Below are 20,590 nucleotides of genomic sequence, written 5' to 3' on the forward strand. Positions count from 1 at the left end.
TTACAGCTGAAACTGCTGAACGGAATTACTCCAAATTTGGCCAAAAGGTAGGCCTTGGTTCATAAAGCGACCTTTTTTTTTTTTAAATGGTGTAAATCCGTTCAGTAGTTTTTGAGATATTAAAGCAAAAAAATCTTTTTATATCTGGGCGGGACCTAACACAAACCCGAGCTTGGCTCTAATTAGCTGCCAACACTTCAATCCAGGAAGCCATCTTGCTGCAATGCTTTTTAGGTCTCGCCTAGCGACGCAGCGCATGCGCTGACACTACACAAACACAACTGCACTGCCCTAAACCCTAAAACACTACCCCAGCAGGAGCCCCTACACTGCACAAACACAACTGCACTGCCCTAAACCCTGAAACACTACCCCAGCATGCCTCCCTACACTGCCCGAACACCACTGCACTGCCCTAAACCCTGAGACACGACCCCCTACACTGCCCGAACACCACTGCACTGCCCTAAACCCTGAAACACCACCCCCAGCACGACCCCCTACACTGCCCGAACACTACTGCACTGCCCTAACCCCTGAAATACCACCTACAGCAAGACCCCCTACACTGGCCGAACACCACTGCACTGCCCTAAACCCTGAAACACCAGCCCCTGCACGACCCCCTACACTGCCAGAACACCACTGCAGTAAAGCCTGAAGCACCACCCCCTGAAAGAATCCCCTACACTGCTTGAACACCACTGCTCTAAACCCTGAAACACCACCCCAGCACGATCCCCTATACTGCCCGAACACCACTGCACTGCCCTAAACCCTGAAACACCACCCCTACACTGCCCTAAACCCTGAAACACCACCCCCAGAACGACCCCCTAAACTGCCCGAACACCACTGCACTGCCCTAAACCCTGAAACACCACCCGCAGCACAACACCCTACACTGCCCAAACACCACTGCACTGCCCTAAACCCTGAAACACCAGCCCCAGCACGACCCCTACACTGCCCGAACACCACTGCACTGCCCTAAACCCTGAAACGCCACCCCCAGCAAGACTTCCTGCACTGCCCGAACACCACTGCCCTAAACCCTGAAACAGAACCCCAGCAAGACCCCCTACACTGCCCGAATACCACTGCCCTAAACCCTGAAACACCACCCCCTGCAAGACCCCCTACACTGCCGGAACACCAAGTCACTGCCCTAAACCCTAAAACACCAGTACGACCCCCTACACTGCCGGAACACCACTGCACTAAACCCTGAAACACCACCCCCTGCACGACCACCTACACTGCCCGAACACTACACTGCCCTAAACTCTGAAACACCAGCCCCAGCACGACCCCCTACACTACCTGAACACCACTGCACTGCCCTAAACCCTGAAACACTAGCCCCAGCACGACTCCTACACTGCCCGAACACCACTGCACTGCCGTAAACCCTGAAACACCAGCCCCAGCACGACCATCTACACTGCCCGAACACCACTGCACTGCCCTAAAACACTAGCCCCAGCACGACCCCCTACACTGCCTGAACACCACTGCACTGCCCTAAACCCTGAAACACTATCCCCTGCATGACCTCCTACACTGCCCGAACACCACTGCACTGCCCTAAACCCTGAAACACCAGCCCCAGCACGCCCCCCAACACTGTCCGAACACCACTGCACTGCCCTAAACCCTGAAACACCAGCCGCAGCACAACACCCTACACTGCCCAAACACCACTGCACTGCCCTAAACCCTGAAACACCAGCCCCAGCACGACCCCTACACTGCCCGAACACCACTGCACTGCCCTAAACCCTGAAACACCACCCCCTGCATGACCCCCTACACTGCCCGAACACTGCACTGCCCTAAACCCTGAAACACCAGCCCCAGCACGACCCCCTACACTGCCCGAACACTACTGCACTGCCCTAAACCCTGAAACACTAGCCCCAGCATGACCCCTACACTGCCTGTACACCACTGCACTGCCCTAAACCCTGAAACACCAGCCCCAGCACGACCACCTACACTGCCCGGACACTACTGCACTGCCCGAAAACCTGAAACACTAGCCCCAGCACGACCCCCTACACTGCCTGAACACCACGGCACTGTCCTAAACCCTGAAACACTAGACCCTGCATGACCCCCTACACTGCCAGAACACCACTGCACTGCCCTAAACCCTGAAACACCTGCCCCAGCACGACCACCTACACTGCCCGAACACCACTGCACTGCCCTAAAACCTGAAACATTACCCCCAGCACAACTCCCTACACTGCCCGAACACCACTGCACTGCCCTAAACCCTGAAACACCAGCCCCAGCACGTCCCCCCAACACTGCCCGAACACCACTGCACTGCCCTAAACCCTGAAACACCAGCCCCAGCACAACTCCCTACACTGCCCGAACACCACTGCACTGCCCTAAACCCTGAAACACCAGCCCCAGCACATCCCCCAACACTGCCCGAACACCACTGCACTGCCCTAAACCCTGAAACACCAGCCCCAGCACAACTCCCTACACTGCCCAAACACCACTCTACTACCCTAAACCCTAAATCTACCCTCAGCACGACCCCTACACTACCCAAACACCACTGCACTACCCTAAAACACTACCCCCAGCACGACCCCCTACACTACACCAACACCACTGTACTACCCTAAACCACTACCCCAGCACAACCCCCTATACTACCCAAACACCACTGCACTACCCTAAACCCTAAAATACTACCCCCAGATTGACCCCTACACTACACAAACACCACTGCACTACCCTAAACCACTACCCCCAGCACAACCCCCTACACTACACCAACACCACTGCACTACCCTAAACCACTACCCCAGCACGACCCCCTACACTACCCAAACACCACTGCACTACCCTAAAACACTACCCCATCTCGACCCCCTACACTACACAAACACCACTGCACTACCCTAAACCCTAAATCTACCCTCAGCACGACCCCCTACACTATACAAACACCACTGCACTACCCTAAAACACTACCCCCAGCACGACCCCCTACACTACACCAACACCACTGTACTACCCTAAACCACTACCCCAGCACAACCCCCTATACTACCCAAACACCACTGCACTACCCTAAACCCTAAAATACTACCCCAGATTGACCCCTACACTACACAAACACCACTGCACTACCCTAAACCACTACCCCCAGCACAACCCCCTACACTACACCAACACCACTGCACTACCCTAAACCACTACCCCAGCACGACCCCCTACACTACCCAAACACCACTGCACTACCCTAAAACACTACCCCATCTCGACCCCCTACACTACACAAACACCACTGCACTACCCTAAACCCTAAATCTACCCCAAGCACGACCCCCTACACTATACAAACATCACTGCACTACCCTAAACCCTAAAACACTGCCCCCAGCATGAACCCCTACGCTACACAAACACCACTTCACTACCCTAAACCCTAGAAAAGTAACCATCACCCAATGCCCAATCCCCCTTACCTCTCACTCCTCGTGGTTCCTCTCTCCTCATGGTTCCTGCTTCATATCGTCTCTGAGGGGCGGTGCACGTCGTTGTGAGGAAACGGAACAGCCTCTGTTTCCTTATAACGACGTGGATCGTCTACATTTTTTTAGAACTCATGTTCATTTACCATACAAACCTTTACAACAAAATTAGTTGTAAAGGCATGCGTGGTAAATGACCATGCGTTCTAAAAAATAAATGCGTAGTAATGACTTTGCGATGTACAACGCATGCGTGGTAATGCATGTATTGTAATGGTATCGCGAAGTAAAACATTCGTTGTAACGGCTGTTTATGGATCGAAGCTGGCACCTGTTCTTCAGTGAGTCGTTTTTTTGATAAATTAGGAGGAAGGAATGTGTTTTTTTTTTTTTTACCGAAAAGTGCATTTCCGGCTTTTGTATTGTGAAAGTGTCCGCGTGGCCTGGTTTAAACAGTTGCTCCCAAAGGCCTAGCCTGAACACTTAGGTGAATTTCCCCTGCTCCAGCATTCCACGGAAAATCTTTCCTAGCTCTCCCACGCCAATGACGATGTCATAATAGCACGGCTCCGCTCGGGACACCGTATGACGTCATGGGAGCCATAAGAGGACCTCGTCGGCGTGCTGACGTCAGTTCCACCCATTTTTTCCGTGCCACCGAGGTAAACAGGTGGACCGACACATTTTCATCAAAAGCCAAACGCGTTTTGGACAGTAACTCTGTCCTTTTTCACTGGCACAAACGAAGTCATGGCAGCCATTGTGGAACTCCTTTATTTAAATCACTCCCAGTCCTGCCACAGTGGGCGTGTGCAGCATTGCCTCATGGTACTGGTAGTTTCCACATTGTAAGTCCACAGTGGGTGCTGCCGTGTTCGTGTTGATAAAAAGTTATTAATGTCCCCAGTGGGTTGATTAAAATGGAAAACTGCTTCCACTACCATTACCGAGACCCACAAGATTGGATTCTCCCATTCTCACAGCGACCCATTTATCCTTCATCACTGGGAATTTTAATGTTTGGACTGGGAATTTTGGCACCAACCCACTGGGGATATCATTGATTTTGACTGCTGTAACCAGAATGCACCAGTTGCATAAACGCCGTGAGGTGAAAGTACACGCCCACTAGGGCAGGACTTCTTGATAATAAAGAGCAGGTGTTCAAAATCTTGTGGTTGCTGTATTTCCAGTCTTGTCAGGCTCGTGAGCAAGGGCGGTGGCTTGAAACGCGTTGAGCCGCATACTGAGGAGAAATTGCTAGCTGAAGCTGCTGGGGCCTGCGCTGCAGATAGCTATGCCTCTGAGACGGCTTTCCTTACCTGGGGCAACCGTTTGACTTTATATTTGTGGCCATGCCCGGCCGCAAGGAAAGCCCGCCGCATCAAAGCGGATCCTGGCGCCTGGCAGATTCCGGATGTCATTTAGGAGCGGAGGTTTCTGCAAGCGTGGGGTGACGGATGCCAGCAGAGATTCTTTCCTTTATCCTTCACCACTGGGAATTTTAATGTTTGGACTGGGAATTTTGGCACCAACCCACTGGGGATATCATTGATTTTTGACTGCTGTAACCAGAATGCTACAGTTGCATAAACACCGTGAGGTGAAAGTACACGCCCACTAGGGCAGGACTTCTTGATAATAAAGAGCAGGTGTTCAAAATCTTGTGGTTGCTGTATTTCCAGTCCTGTCAGGCTCATGAGCAAGGGCGGTGGCCTGAAACGCGTTGAGCCGCATACTGAGGAGAAATTGCGAGCTGAAGCTGCTGGGGCCTATGCTGCAGATAGCTATGCCTCTGAGACGGCTTTCCTTACCTGGGGCCACCTTTTGACTATAGATAGATAGATAGATAGATATATTCCGAAACGCGTCAGACCTAGTGTTTACGAAGAAACACATTTTGAATTTGAGGCCACGGCTCCATTGTTTGTTTTTTCGGCCGCATCGAGGAGTTTGACACAGTGGTTCTTTGTAGATACGTGGGGGTGGCTACACCTGCCGTGTGCCCGCCGTAACAAAGAGGCTCGGGAAAGCCAAAAACTCTGGTGGATATATGTGTGTATATATACATTTCCATAAGCGACGAAACGTGTTGGCTGGTTGTCGTTTGCTCTTGTTGAATAAATCATGAACTATTCAGATGTGTATACTAACAATACCTTACTGTGAATCACACCTCAAATTACGTGTGCCCAGGTCTTTGCGTCTACAATTTTGGAAAGGCTGATCATGAGCAATCGTAAAGTAATCCCGTGATGGATGACTGAGAGGCAGTCGCAGATGTGGGACTGGGTATGAGGTATAGAAGTTGGAAAGGACAAGATTATTTGGGTGGTGCCGGAGTACAATTTATAATCAGAAGCTGAAAGGAGGAGATTATGACACATGGAGAGGTGTTGTTTAGTTAGCAGAGAAGAGGATTGAAGATTGATCTTTGAGACCTCAGTCTTCAACCCTCTTCTTACTGCCTCAGCCAGAGGTTTTTTAATTTACATTGTCCCAGATGTTTTTAAACTTTTTATTAGGAGTCTGCCATATTTTGTGCATTCTTTCTCCTCAGTGTCATCTTAACAGATGGAGTGGTGGAGTAAGTTGTTAATGAAAAGGGAATAGAGGAACGATCCAGTGGGCATATTGTAATCCTGCTCTCGCATGCCTCGTCAAATTCATTTTCTGGTCCATAATCCATGAGTGCTGGGTGTTTATGTAGGGCCAATGGAGTGGGATTAAGACTTGTCGCAACATGAGGAACTGCAGGTTAAGGGAGCAGATTCATCACAACTTGGTGGACTCCGGTATTGACAAAGAATGACCCATAGTGGCAGCAACGATAGGTGGGGCACCTGCTGAAAGGCGAAGGACCCCGAGAGGGGGGGATCTTCTGCAAGCCGCTGGAAGGGGCATGACCATCGGTCACGATGTCCGAGATGTCATTTTGATATAGAGTATGGGCTTTCCTTACTGCGGTTTAAAACAACTTAGAGTTGCAACATCACTTAAGAGGCTCATTAACCCCGACATTGCAAAGAATACCCTATAGCATTTTATGAGGCAGTAGTGCTTAAAAACTTAAATTTCGGCATGAGCTACATAATCCATTTCAGTTGGAATGATGTATTTCGAATTGTCCCTTTAGGGTCAGATTCCGCATGTAATTGTCCCTCGGTGGAGGCTACCCTGCTTGGCTCCAGTTATTTTGCTAAAGATGGAAACAGTTAGGGGCTCTTTAGATATTGCATGCTATAGTTCATTAATTTCCATCCACATTCCCCTAATTCTAATTTCCTTGTTCAAATGTCGCAGTAACATCCGTATCTGTAAAGGGGACAAGGTGTCTAGGGAGGGTGTTTAATAGCCTCATCCTTTTTTCTGAGCACTTATTAAAAGAAATGTGGGCATCTTTATTTGCTAGGATTTGACAATTACTGGCATTTGCTGGGCGTGTCAGTAAAATACCATCTGGGTGGAAAGTAAACCCACAGGACTGAAAGTCAGGCTGTTTAGCCACCCAGCTAGACACTAGACCCAATATTAGGATGGTCACTTTGAAACTTGCGAGAAGTTTAAGCGTTTGAGTAGCTCACCTATATAAAAACGGAATGGAAATAAATAAAATTATCAGTAAATACATATCTTGTTGACCTTTTTCCTCATAAAGCACAAATCCAAATCAAGAACCAAAGGAATTTCGTCAGTTCAGAGGATAATCAACTTTCAGGAATGTTTGTAATATGATAATGTAGGGGAGGAGTAGCAGAGAAAATAATAAAAAGTGGTATGCAAATCCAACGTGAAGAATTAAACTGTACTGAGGAGTGCACGATTATATTACAATTTGATAATATTGAGCCAGTACCTGTCACCATTTCATTTTCTCTTAATAGAGATTAGTTTAATAGACAGTTACATTAATTTCTCTTGAAAGACTCTCCATCTCATGGTGATTGGTGTTTCCTTATTTATACGGCCACAAACAGTAGCAAGTGGAGACATTTTGGTAATTATAACATCCTGTACTTAATTATAATGTTGTGTGAGGCCTGACATGATCTTAAAACCCTTTTTCCAAAATACTGATGACACTGGGCAATCGTAGAACATATGCATGGAATTTGCTGTTTATGATTTTTGCAATTAGGGTGTATAGGTAAATAGTGACTGTTCCATTGCATACCTTTCCCAGTTTATAATAAACATTAAAGATGCCGTAAACCGCTGTATTTAAAAATGTGCATGGTTTAGCTCGTAAACATTGTTTAATCTGTTAAGTAAATGTGTAAGACGCTTGTGAGTCAACAGTGCATCATTGCCAAAGTAAGAACGTTTTTATTTGAATTGGAACTACCCCTCTAGCACTCTCTCCAATCTTGAGGAGAGGGCTGTTCTATTTAGGGGTACAACTTACTGACGGGTATATTTAGTTGGCTGCTTAGGTTCTCATTTCAAGGGCCATACCAGTTCCCAGTTAGCCCAAATGGGAGTTTGAACCCAAATCAGGATTCTGATACTGTGCGAATTATGCATCCAAAAACAACTGTTTACCCACACGATTTTCACCAGGTAAAACCTGGCACAAAGTTCCGAAACTTGGAATGCAGTGCGATCTAGGTAATCATGATACACCACTGTGTCCCTTTTTAGTGGGTGCACAATTAGCACCTGGAATTGAATGGCCGTACAGTGTGTGCCCAGATGTACACAAGGATTGAAGGTCATTCTCTTCCAGTGACATCCATAGTTAGTTTTCTTCCTGCTAAACAGTAACATGTTGACAGTCTCTACAGGACCTTTATGGCAGCAGAGGCCTAACCAGCGCGAGTAAGAGTTCCGGTATAACATTAATATCTACAAGAAAGTCATAATTTGAAACCTAAGTTCTTCTTTCTGTTCTTCTTTTCTTCACAGATTGTCTGGGAAGTATAAAGTAGAATGGACTAAGTGGACGAATCCCAGCAAAAGAGAACAAGAGAGACTTGAGAGGACGTCTTCATATGTGCATCTTTGGTATGGATAATATGTTCATAAATTCCCACTATTTTCTTTGTAGCATTGTGAAAACATGTGATGGTGTTGGTGTAGCCACCTCGTTTACAGTTTTGGAAAAACGTAATGATTGAGCAGAACTTTTGTCATAGAGGTAGATTAATTTGTGATGCATGAGATGTGCATGAGCGAGACCACTAGTTAGCACTTTACGCACAGTGTCCTCATCTCCAGGTGCTGCAGAGATGCATTATACCTCCTTCCATAGAAATGGACATACAGAACAATTTGTGGTTCGGTGCATGTATGTGTTGTGCGATAAACCATACAAACCTAGCTGGGGCAGCATTGAATCAAATTTCTGTTCCCTTAATCCCAGTTTAACCCTTCCAATAAGGCGAGCTTGAGCCTGGTCCTATGGAAATGTGCCTTTTAGTGTGCACACCGGTGCAGGGGTCACCCTTCTCTGTCCACGGGTCCATAGACCAACAAAATAGAGATTGACACTGAAGCTGGAATTCAAATAGCAAGTTTATTAATCACTCATGAGTGGGACTACGTCCACACACCACTCTCGAGTGCTGCCTGAAGTAGTACATTGAATACACAGACCATGGTGCGTATATACAGAGTTTGTTGCAGAGTAAGCATGTAGTTACAAATAGAAGGTACAAGCCTACACAGGAATAGTTGCAGCCAGACATGGGCAGATGGGTAATCAGTTAGTCAGCAAAGTGGGAGGGAGAACAGAACTGCTTACAACAGTAGAAAACAGTTGACAGTTACATCTTTAACCAGGTGCATTTTAGCAGCTACATGCCTTTTCTCAGCACATACATTGCTTTGGCTCAGTACAGAAGGAGTTAACTAAAGCTGATTACCTAAGCAGAGTAGAAGAGCAAGCAACAGTGAAGACGGAAGAATTTCATAGCTAACAAAATGGATGCCACAACCAAGATGGCTTCAGCTTATGCTAACTGAAATTATTTCAGATTTCCACAGTCCGATGCAGAACATTGACAGTCATCATCATCAGCCTCATCATCAACTTTATTTCGCATTTAAAGAAATGCATAAAAGTACATAAAATCATAAGTAGTATTCATCTAATAAAAATCCATCACATCCAATCAATTTATATACAATAGCTCGATGGTTAAAATATCCATTTATAGCACCAGTACAAATATTATTAAAAGGCAATGATTCAAAATAAAAACAGCCAATTTAAAGTTAAAAGTTATAATAACCTGGTATCTATAAATATTAAACAAAATGCACAAATAGGAATGAAAAACAATACTCTTTGGCTCACTTAGTTTAAATAAACTGCTATAAACAAAGAGTTACAAACAGTTAGAGCAGACCCCTCGAGGAATACGCCTTTTTAGTCTTTAAAGCAGCTATTAAAAAATACGCGGTCATGAAACATATGTATGCCGATTTCAATTGTTGTATTATTGCAAGAGCTGGTTTGTGCGACCGCAAGCTAAATTTCTTCAACAATGGAATGATAAATATTTTCCTCTCAACCTTCCAAAATGAGCAAAAGAATAGAATATGAGATGTAGAATGGTTGGAAAGACCGTCACTAGGACAACTGATTTACTGAATATGCATGTGCAGGATAGCCAACCATTAGAGGAATAAAGTTCAATCTAAACCTTACCAGTACAAAACGGTGCATAGTGTTAGAAACAAAAGATAGATAAGATGAGTGCCCAAATGCCACAGATGGCAGTGCTTGATAACTAGTGACTGAAATTTAGCTTTTATTTTTCTAACCATCTTTCTTGAGTACATTTGGCAATAAAGAGTTCCTTTAATCTAGATTTAGAGAAGGTCTTGCACTGATCTGTGAATCATACAATATCGCCCAATCCAACTCGCTAAAAGACGGTTTCACATAGACCAACCAGGGAATAGAGGAAGCTCGATCCACAGATAAAATATCCTTTAACACAGTTTGAAGGGGGGCGTGGTTTGGAAGCCGATCGGGATGGCGGCGTGAGCCTGCAGCTCCGTGCCTAATCCCCGATATTTATCCTGAACTCCGGCCAACACGCACCGCAGCTGGCGCGAACCTGCTGCGTTGAGCACCGGGACGGCGGTGGACGCCGCGCACGAGACGGCGGGGGCCCAGGCGAGGTGCTAGAGCCGGGACACGGAGCGGGACGAACGGCATATGCTGCACAAGATGGCGGCGGCCCCAGACGGAGGAGAATAAACAACCCCAGACGGAGGCTGGTGACCGCGGAGCCGCCGGCCGATGGTGTAGCGGAGCTGGGCTGATCGCCTATTGCCCGGGGCTCCGGGACCACGGTGTTGGGGCGCGGCGCTCTCCGCCGTAGCGGTGACGACGGATCCCGCCGGCCCCTCCCCCCCTCGGGGCACCCGACACAGACTACGGAGGGGACAGCGGAGCCGGCGCTGGACACCGGAGCAAGGCGCCTGCCAGCGGGCGAATGCGGCAGCTGGGCTGCGGAGGGGGCGAGAGCGAGAGCTGCGGAGGAGCTGGCGGCGGAGCCGGACGACTCGCGCCCGTTGGTGGTGATGGATGGTGATGGCGGCCTGAAGAGATAGCAGCGCTGGGCTGCGGGAGAGCTGCGGAGCGGAGGGCCTGAGGACCGCGTGGAGGCGCCCCCCCCCCCGGAGGTGAGGTTGACCCATTGGGGTGAACTGAGCGGGAGCGACCCCGGCGCAGGAGCAGGAAGGTGGTGAGCCCGCGCTGTGTGCGCTGTCGTTGGGTGAAGCCGCGGAGGACCCGTGCGCTGGTGGCGGGTGGCCTTGGCGCGAGGACGACCTGCTGGATACGAGCGGGGGGGCCCTGAGCTGCTGGGCTGCCGGGCCCTGGGGGAGCGGACCGCCCCGAGGAGCACACTGAGAACGGGGAGCGGGTGCCGGGCCCTGGCTCTTCGCTCCCGGAGTGGACGGACGGCGAACTAGACCTGCCTGCTGGTGGGGCCCTGAACTAGAGCTGGTGCAGGGCGGGATGGCCACGAAGGGTGTCGCGCCGCATGTGCCCCCTAGGCACGACCGGGCGGCGGAATCGGCCGCAGATGGAGGACCCCAAGATGACCCGGGGGACACAGCGCAGGAACGGCGCCTAAACAAACGGCTGGATGGGATCCTGGAGGCCATCACGGCGACCAAGGAGGCCTTGCATCAGGACATAGCGCAGGTTGCTACTGGGCTGGGACTCTTACGGGCCGATCATGCCAAACTGGCGGACAGAGTCAAAGACAACGAGGTGGCGATCCGGGAGCTCAAGCCGGCGGCGGCGACCGCAGAACGCAAAATCGCTGAGATCCTGGGCCGTTTGGCGACACTGGAGAGGCGAGCGGAAGACGCCGAAGGTCGCAATCGGAGAAATAACGTGAGGGTGGTGGGCCTGCCGGAAAAAGTTGAAGGGGATGACGCCGTGGCATATATGGAGGACTGGTTCAGGAAGACCGTGGCCCCGGAGGGCCTCTCCCCCTTCTTCTCCCTGGAGCGGGCGCATAGGGTCCCGGCTCGCCCGCCGGCGCAGGGCCGCCCTCCCAGACCCATGTTGGTTAGGCTTTTGCATTATAGGGACAGGGACCTATTGATCCAGAAGGCGCGTGCAAATGGCCCCTTCCAGGTGGCCAACAGCTCGGTCACGGTGTTCCCAGATTACACGCAGGAGGTACAGAAGAACAGGGCTTCCTTTCTGGCCGTAAAAAAGGAACTACGGATCGAGGGCCTACAGTACTCCCTGCTGTTCCCAGCGAAACTGCGGGTAATCCTGAGCGGGACGACCCACTTCTTTCAGACCCCTGAGGAAGCGTGGACATGGCTGGAGTCGTATCGGGCGGGCACGGCCCGGGGAAGGACGGAGGAAAAAGGGAGGCAGAAACCGGTCCAAGTGCGGAAATCTCAACGTATCCGCAAGCGCAACAAACTTCAGAGAGCGGAGCGGGATGGACAGATGGCGGATGACAGGCGGAGGGCGCTGGCAGCGACGGCGATCATAACGGGCTCTCAAGGGGAGCAGACTTCAGTGGGCTCGGATTCTGGCGAGGAGGCCGGGCAGTCCGGCGGAGAGATGTCGGAGGTTGACGGCTCCGGGGGGCCGGTGGTCACCCCACAGACGGCGGATGGACTATTTGACGGGTGATGCGGAGGGTGGGGCCACATTTGTGACTCTGGGCTCTGACTGGGGGTCCCGGTGCTCGACGGACATGCAGGTATGGTGTTGAGACATTCGGGGGATGCTGGGTGCGGGGCGGGGGGCTTGGCCTGCCCTAGGTCGGTTCTGACCACCCTCGAGCGGCCCTTAAGGCTTTCTGTGGAGACGACCACAGATTAGGGACGGTTTGGTGGGTTGTAGGTTTGGATGGGGGCTGATAGTGTGTTATTAGGTCCTGTTCTGGGGAGTGGGTGGGGGGGAAGTTGTGGGGTTGTTTTGGTTGCGGGGTTCTGTTGCGCTGCTGTAGGTGGGCCTGGGATGTTGGGGTGCTGGGGGGGTACGGGTTGCAATGGGGACATTACCTAATTTGAAATGCCTCACGTGGAATGTTCGTGGCCTCCGCACTATGTCAAGACGACACAAGGTCCATGCCCATCTGGTGAGGCGAGGCATACAAATCGCACTCCTGCAGGAAACTCACTTAACTCAACAGGAACTCACTGCGCTGCAGAGGAGATGGCGTGGCCAGGTGTTTGGGACTACATGCTCAGCGTTTGCCAGGGGAGTGTTGATATGGGTGCGGGCAGGAGTCCCATTTCAGGCCACGACTCAGTTGGTGGACCCGGGGGGTAGATTTGTGGTGGTGGAGGGGAGGCTCTATGGTCAGGATGTGGCCTTATGCAGTATATATGCCCCCAACACGGATCAGGCCCGCTTTTTTGTTAGCCTGACGGGTTCCTTGGCGCACTTTTTGGCGGGCCCCATATTGATAGGAGGGGACTTCAACTCGATCACTGATGTGGCACTGGACCGGTCGCATCCGCCATTGGCTGACTCGCCGGTGCGCCGATTAGCGGCGCACAGGGCGGACTGGCAGGAGAGGTGGGGGCTGATAGATGTGTGGAGGAAGCAGCATCCGGGACACAGGGACTATTCCTTCTTCTCCGCGTTACACGCGCTACACGTTAGGATAGATGCTATGTTGTGCAGCAGGGACTTGGCGCCAGTGATGGCCCACACGGAGTACCTCACTAGAACTATATCGGACCACAACCCGCTGCTGTTGACGTTGCAGTGGCGGCGGCCGAGATCGGCGGTCCCGACATGGCGCTTGAGGCCAGAGGCATTGGAAGATCCAGTGTTTAGTGATACGGTCAAGCGGGGTGTAGAGCAGTACTTTACGGAGAATGAGGGTTCAACGGCCACGAGGGCGATGGAATGGGATGCCATGAAGGTGGTGACCAGAGGCGTTTGTATGGGAACATTTGCGAATGTGAGGACTACTATCCTGACGGCTCTGGAGAAGGCGGAAGGGGTGTTGAGGGAGCTGGAGCAGCGTAGGCCTGAGCGACCAGAGTTGCAGGACAGGCTGCTTGAGGCGAAGGAGGTGGTAGCGACGGAAACTGAGCGGCTGCGGGGCTTTGACTACAAGCGGTATCTCGTCAGAGTCCATGCGGAACGGGACAAGGTAGGAACGCTACTGGCTAGACTAGCGAACCCGGAACCCCGGGGCTGCCCGGTTCTAAGTATTAGAACGGAGACGGGGGAGATGGTTTACTCGCAGGGGGCGGTGCTCCAGCGGTTCAGGTCATACTATTCGGTCCTCTATGAGAGCCAGTTGGGGGTGGAGAACTCCGAGAACTGATTATCTGGCGACTCTTTGCCTCCCCCGGGTAGATGCGGAAACTGCGATGGTGCTGGGAGGCCCCATTACGCTGCAGGAGATTCGGGTGGCTATTAAGCAGATGGCCAGAAACAAAACGCCGGGGGTGGATGGCCTGCCGATCGAATTCTACGCGCAGTTTGTGGATGCCTTAGCGCCCAGGCTCTTGCTGGTCTACACTGAGGCCATGGAGCTGGGGAGACTCCCCCAGTCGATGAGGGAGGCCTTGGTGGTGCCGTTGTTGAAGCCCGGCAGGGATGCCTCGGATGTGACGTCATATAGACCTTTGTCTATGCTGACGGTCGACTACAAAATATTGAGTCGCATATTAGCCACTAGATTATTACCGCACATGACCAAACTGGTCCACGGGGACCAAGCCGGTTTTATCCCCACCAGGAGCACAGCCTGGAATATTCGCCGCCTGGTCCGTATCATGGACAGCGTCTGGGACCCAGCACAGCGGCCGGCAGTGCTCGCCGTGGACATCGAAAAGGCTTTCGATAGCCTCGAGTGGGGATACCTCGACGCGGTGCTCGAGAAGTCCGGCCTGGGGGAGGGGTTCGGACGTTGGACACGGGTCCTTTACTCCTCTTCTACTGCCAGGGTGCGGCTGGGAGCGGTCGTGTCCGCAGCATATCCAGTACGCAGGGGCACACGGCAGGGTTGCTCGTTATCTCCCCTGTTGTTCGCCTTGGCGATGGAGCCTTTGGCGGCGCAAGCGCGGACAGGAGCGGCGTACGGCGGGGTTCGTTGTGGGGAGGAGGAACATCATATATCCCTGTACGCGGATGACCTCCTGCTGTACCTGGAGGACTCCGGTGATGCCTTGGAGGGGGCTGTGGAGATGCTCTCGCGCTTTGGCGAGCTCTCGGGCCTCAGGGTCAACTGGACCAAAACCTGCGTTTTCCCGCTGCGGGCAGATGTCCCGTATTGCCCTCCCACTCGGGATGTAGTATGGGAAGCTAAATGCTTTACTTACCTGGGAGTCCGGATATACCACGATGTCGAAAATCTCTTGGACGGTAATGTAGGGCGCTGCATAAGGGCATTGAGGGGGTGCATGGCCTTCTGGGCTGCCCTCCCGCTCTCGGTGCTGGGCCGGGTCGCGTTGCTGAAGATGGTTGCTCTGCCCCGACTGCTCTATTACTTCCGCACACTGCCGATATGGATCCCGCAGCGGATCTTTAAAGAATTGAAGTCTCAGATCATCAGCTTCCTATGGGGGACGGGACGGCGACGGGTAGCCCTGACGGTTCTGATGCGGCCTAAACTAGAAGGGGGACTGGCGGTCCCCGATTTTGAATTATACTACCTAGCGGCGCAGCTACAAGTGCTGACACAGAACGTGGCCAGGGTATTCCGGGGCCCGGAGCTGGGACGAGGGACGGGCATCCAGAGACATGTCCTGTCTTATATAGTCATGCAACAGAAATTAGACCTGAGAGATTTGTCCATCGAGGAGCGGACTCTCCGGCTATGCTGGCAGAGGGGCATGCGGAGAGCAAAGACGGTACGACCTTATGCACCGGAGATCCCGCTGGGGATGCTGACTGCGCTGCCGCATGGAGGCGACTGGTCCCCGCTAGCGGAGTGGGAGGAGCTGGGGTTGCAGATGGTGGGGGACCTCTATATAGATGGGGTGCTAGCCCCCTTCGGGGCTTTGCAGGAGCAGTTTGGCCTCCCGGATGGGAGTTATCTCCTGCACGCGGCGGTGAGCGCGGCGATACAAAAACACTGGAGAAAGGGGCTGGAGGAGCCCTCTGTGGCACTAACCTGCCAGTACGTGGCAATGGCGGCGGGCACGATTAAGGCAGTGACATGCCTACAGGCTAGACTGCTGCAGGAGGGGTTGGAGCCGCTTGCGGCATTGAAGGAGCGGTGGGAGGAAAGCATGGGCAAACCCATTCCGGACACGATCTGGAGCCACATCATGCGGAGGACATGGAAGGGTAGCGGGAATGCCCGCTTTCAGCAGGTGCACTTCTTCATCATTCACAGGGCGTATTTGACCCCGGGAAAGATCAGCCGGCACTTTAAGGTACAGGAGGCCGCTTGCCCGCGCTGCCTCACACTGGGAGCTGAACTAGAGCATATGCTGTGGGGGTGCCCGAAGCTCGGGTCGTACTGGACCGAGGTGGGAGAGATCTTGAATACTGCGACGGACAGGGAGGTCGAGTTTGATATGGGGGCGTGCCTGCTGCTCTGGTTCCCTCACACAGCAAAGACAAAAGTGACAAGTAAATTTATTGACTTGGGGCTTATGCTGGCTCAGAGAGAGATTACGTGGCACTGGAAGTCCCGGGAGGGCCCATCAATCGGGCGGTGGATCTCCGAGTTATTAAAATGGTCTAGATGCGAGAGTGAAGTCAGACGGCGCCAAGCGATTAAGGCGGACAATGAAAAGGGGTTAGAGTGGGTAAGGGCATGGGAGCAGATTGAGCAGGCCCTGCAGGATTGCCGGCTCGAGCGGGCGGAACGGGAGCGCGAGGAGAACGGAGGTCCTTGAGGCTGAGGACAATAGATGTACCCCTGATGGATGGCACGACTTAGAGTTAGGGACCACTGGAGGGGCCCACAACAGCAGCAGTTGGGGGGTGGGATGGGAGGGGGGGGGAGTTCCCTGAGGTGGGAGGGTAATGCTATATTGAGTTGGATGAGGAATGTAGCTGTTGGGACAGAAAAGCAGAGGCTCCCATGGGGCATGATCCAGGCACCGCTGTGAGGCGATAGTTGTGTTACATTGCTTAACTGTCTATATATGCCGCCCGGCCCCCGGGATGTGGGCTGAATGGCTGTGTGCATTACTGAACCGAAGAATATGATCGGAGACTGTAGGGGGTGCCGGTTGCCCCGATGGTTATGTTGCTGAAAATGTTGCAATAAAAAACATGTTTAAAAAAAAAAAAAAAAATTAACACAGTTTGAATTAGTTAGACCGTGTTCCTATTCCATAGCGATAACGATGCTAGTAACAGGGCCATTTAAATGGTATTGATTATAAAAGCGAGGCCCAAGTCTTTATGGACAATAATAGGCCACGATTCAGGGATAGTCAGTAATCTTTTTATGAATTTTTCCTCTATAACCTGGAGAGAATCAGCTTGTGCTGTGCTCCAAATTGCTGCACCACAGGCAGCTATAGATAGCGTTTTGGCCGGGTACATTTCTAACATTTCTTTAATCGGTCCATTTCCTAGATTTCTAGCAAACTTCCAGAGGGCAGCTATACTTTTGGTCATCTGATTCACTCTGGTTCTCACCAACTCAGACCAGTTTAGATAGGCATCGAAAAGAATCCCCAAATACGTAAAATTCTCCGCTCTAAGTTTCTGCCATCTATATGGAGCCTCATTAATTTTTTTCCTATCCCTGCCCACAGCCATCACAAAAGTCTTAAGATAAATTAACATATCGGCGTAACTCTGCTGTATAGTCAGAGTATATCTCTATGGAAAGCTGTAAGGCCATTGGAGTTCTGGCCAATAAGACTGTGTCATCTGCATAAAGCATGACGGACAAAGGTAGTAAGCCTATCGCCGGGATGTCCCTACATTTTTCGCTCAACACCTCATTTAATTTGTTTGTATATAGTGAGAAAAGAAATGGTGCAATGACACAGCCCTGTCTGACCCCCTTTTAAATCCTAAAAGGTTTTGAGCATTCCCCCTGTTTCCCATACCGAATTGCTGCCTCTGCTTCTCTATAAAGTTCTCTTATGAAAAACTTATGGAAGGATCCTCGCCCATTGTTTCAATAATGGCCCACAATTTACTGTGGGACACGCAGTCAAAGACCGCGGATAAATGCATCAAGCCTCTATATAAATGACCTTTCTTTGCAGTGGCGTATTTGGCTGCAACTAAGGCTAGGTTGTCCCCCTCCCCTCCAAAAAAAAGCGTATTGGGCTTCTGCAAGAACATTGTTCTCTATCGTCCAGTACTCCAGCCTTTTGAGTAACAATCTATCCATTAGTTTAGCAGTGCTGTCCAAAAAGGAAATTGGGCGATAATTAGCAGAAACTGCGCCATCCCCCTTCTTGTAAATTGGGATTATCAGAGATTACCTCCAGGAACGCAAGGGGCCAACTTCAGCTATGGCGTTAAAAGCTATTGTCAACAGCGGTGCCCACAAAGGTTTATTGGCAAGAAAGATATCCAATGGAACCCCATCTGGACCAGCAGCTTTCAGCGCAGGCGATTGAGACAAAGCAAGATCTATTTCATTGATAGAAAACCCCAATGCTGGAGGAACACCAGGGGATTGCACCAGGACCTCCACGTTAATATCTGCCCGATTTTGGAATATGTTCTGGAATTAATTCAACCAACTTCTCGCATATATATGGGGGTCCAATGATGGCCCACTTTCCCCTTGTAAAAATAGGGAATTGACCACTTTCCAGAAGGCTTTTCTAACTTTACATAATCAGGCCTCCTAGGCTTCCGCAAGTAGCTGCCTTTGCCTTTTCCTCACCTGCCTTACAGATTTATATATAGCCCTAAAGTTTCTAATTGGATCTTGATTTCTAGGTTGCATTTTAAGAGCTTTATGAAGGTCAATAGAGCAGTTTTTCTCAAACCACCTGCAAGGCAGGGGATTATTGCGAGGACCTGGGCAAGTTATTTGATCTCATATAGATGTTAACATTTTGCTGAGAGCTCCCACAACTTGATTTCCCGTTGGTTAGTGGGTCTAGGCATAAGCAGAACTCCCGGTAGATGGAAGACACAATTTTATTCAATAGTAAATTGGGCTTAATGTTCTCCCATTTTAAGATGTAATCATTTTTCCTGGTTATGGACGGATTTATGGCATATTTGACTCCAGATTTTTTTAAGGTTACACCAATGAAGAGTACAATGTATTAAAGCGTCATCTCAAAATTCAGTCCTCTTTATCTCAGATTTCTTGGGCCTACTACTGGAGGAGACAGGGGTGATTATGAAATCAATAGTGGAGGTAGAACCTGTCCGATAGAAGGTTGAAACGATTTGGCCCGTAACAGTGCATATTGGATGTGCAATTTCCAACTCGCATGTCATCAGTAAACTATTTAGGGCATTACCATAATTTCGATGGTCAAAATGGCAACTCTGGTTGCCTTTTAGGTCGATTACCCCAAACATCTGCGGATCAATGTGCCTACAAATATGTGTATTAAAATCTACAGCCCAGACAATGAATAGTGGTCTAGGATGGTGAGAAAACAGTTCTTCCACAGTTTTCCCCAACTCATCAACCACTGCTATTGGGTTAGCAAAGTTTTTGTTATAAAAATGTATTAACAGTAGGTCTACCCTCTTCCGTACGTTCGCTACTAGAATATGAAAATGAGGTGAGCTGTTCAAGAACACAACCTTTTCCAGTGAGATGATATTAGCAATAAGTATTAGTAAGCCCCCTTTTGCTCTACCTGAGTTTGAGGGAACTGCTGGGGTGAAAAAGGAGCAATAGCCTTTCAACAAAATTCCTGGAAACAAATAAGTTCAGAATTCTGCAGGTCACTTTGCCAAACCAAGCTACCTTTTTTGTTACTATAACCTGCTATGTTCCATGAAAGAAGTGAATTCTCTACTTGATCTGACTGGGACAGATACTCCCCTTGATGGTTAGTAGTTGTTACACTTGGCAGGTTATGTATACATTGCATTTTAGAATCCGGCCCATAAAGCCCGCCCAGGTTATTTACATCAATTGTTCTGTTGGAGACTCTGCTCACCAATATATTGGGGGAGTGCGGGGGCTTATGAGGGGGGATAAGTCAGTCACAACTATCCATATTCTCCAGTATGGCAAATATGTTTGATATAGGTATATTGCTATTGGCCAACTAAGATGTACAGATTAAATTGCTATTTACAGAAGGTCTCAGGCTTTGTATATTGGTTTTATACCTAAAAGGTGGCGTATAGAAAAGACCCAATGGGACGGTATAAATCTGAGACTGTGATTAGGGTTCTACAGGTAGTTGGCGTAACAAATCCTCTACCTGCCAACGATTATCAAAGTTAAGAACAATGCAATAGTTTTCAATCGATTTTAAATCAGACCCAACCCAGGGAATTCTTCTGGCCATGATCAAATGATCTTGTATGAAGTGACCTATATTAGCAGCTTGTTACAGCCAGTGCCAGGCCTTGGCCGTTAATTAGAGAGTTGATTCATTATGATCTGCTCTAAGTAATGGAACATTTACCATAATTATAACAAATGGACATGCTGCTGGTGGTAAGTTCAAAGACAAAGGTTTACTTCTCTTCATAGGGAGGAATTGTTGCAAATTATGTG

At 50.2% G+C, this 20,590-nt stretch overlaps 1 protein-coding gene across 3 annotated transcripts in view; it reads left to right on the forward strand.

Annotated features, from left to right (window-relative positions):
- The window catches only part of WIPF1 (WAS/WASL interacting protein family member 1), a 481,960-nt gene that overhangs the window by 85,952 nt on the left and 375,418 nt on the right, over positions 1-20,590 (forward strand). For 2 of the 3 annotated variants that reach the window (XM_085645252.1, XM_085645256.1), the window contains exon 2: positions 8,409-8,507. The exons of the other annotated variant lie outside the window; for it this stretch is intronic. The gene's annotated coding sequence lies outside the window, so the exon portion shown is untranslated. The remainder of the gene's footprint in view (positions 1-8,408; positions 8,508-20,590) is intronic. 3 annotated transcript variants of the gene reach the window in all.

Source organism: Triturus cristatus, chromosome 3_1 (assembly GCF_964204655.1).
Source record: "Triturus cristatus chromosome 3_1, aTriCri1.1, whole genome shotgun sequence".
Lineage (NCBI taxonomy): Eukaryota > Metazoa > Chordata > Amphibia > Caudata > Salamandridae > Triturus > Triturus cristatus.